Below are 869 nucleotides of genomic sequence, written 5' to 3'. Positions count from 1 at the left end.
CGATTTAGTTGAAAGGAAATAACCTATCCACTTTTCTTACAAAATAATCCAAAGCAAAATGAACCCTGGTTGGGCAGATATGGATGGTGGAAGAAGTAGGTAGTTCCCTAGAGTGCTTACCTAGACAGGGTAGAAACATTTTCCACCCATTCTCATACACTTAGTTTTAATTTGCCATACAATATACTCTTCAATAGCGATGGATAAATGTTTTGTCGAATTATTTATATAATGTTTGTTAATTTAAATTTTTATTGTATTAATGGAATTTTCAATAAAAATGGAATGAAGCAACGATAGTTTCGAGTCAAACTAAATGTGTTTCATGATAAATTTCGCACTAGGCGAGCTAAAGTTAAGAAATATCTGTCACGAGAGTATCTTCAATGGTGTATGAAGTAGGTAGTTACCTAGAGATAGAACTCACTCTCATCATTATCTACGCAAACCGTTGAAGTTCTAAGTAACAATTATAGTCTTTTTTTTATTCTGCCATTATAAACATACTCAGTACTCCTTACAAAAGTAGTCGAAGTGGCCCATTAGCTCAGTTGGTTAGAGCGTCGTGCTAATAACGCGAAGGTCGTGGGTTCGATCCCCCCATGGGCCAGATTTTTTAGATCCACAAATCAGATTTTGTGTTCCTTCGTTCGCTATTCATTAATATAATTAATATTAATAAAGTTAATATTGGCATAATTGTTAATCTAAATTGGATATTGTTTTTCGAAGTTATTCAAAAACAAAAATGTATTTCAGGAGGAGGGTGGTAACATCTTGTTTCCCCTCCTCAATAATTTGAGGTGCGTGCTTTATCGATTGAAGGTATATTTGCCGGGTCCCCAACTCTCCTCTAATTCTCTTTTGTC

At 34.8% G+C, this 869-nt stretch overlaps 1 non-coding gene across 1 annotated transcript; it reads left to right on the top strand.

Moving 5' to 3' along the window:
• Nucleotides 1-536: 536 nt before the first annotated feature.
• TRNAI-AAU (transfer RNA isoleucine (anticodon AAU)) lies at nt 537-610 on the top strand. The gene has a single exon. It is a non-coding gene; the product is annotated as a tRNA-Ile (tRNA).
• The last annotated feature ends 259 nt before the right edge of the window (nt 611-869 follow it).

This window comes from Hetaerina americana, unplaced genomic scaffold (genome assembly GCF_022747635.1).
Source record: "Hetaerina americana unplaced genomic scaffold, ioHetAmer1.1.p SCAF_8, whole genome shotgun sequence".
Lineage (NCBI taxonomy): Eukaryota > Metazoa > Arthropoda > Insecta > Odonata > Calopterygidae > Hetaerina > Hetaerina americana.
Note: the sequence above shows the minus strand (reverse complement) of the source record. Positions and strands in the feature narration are given on the sequence as shown.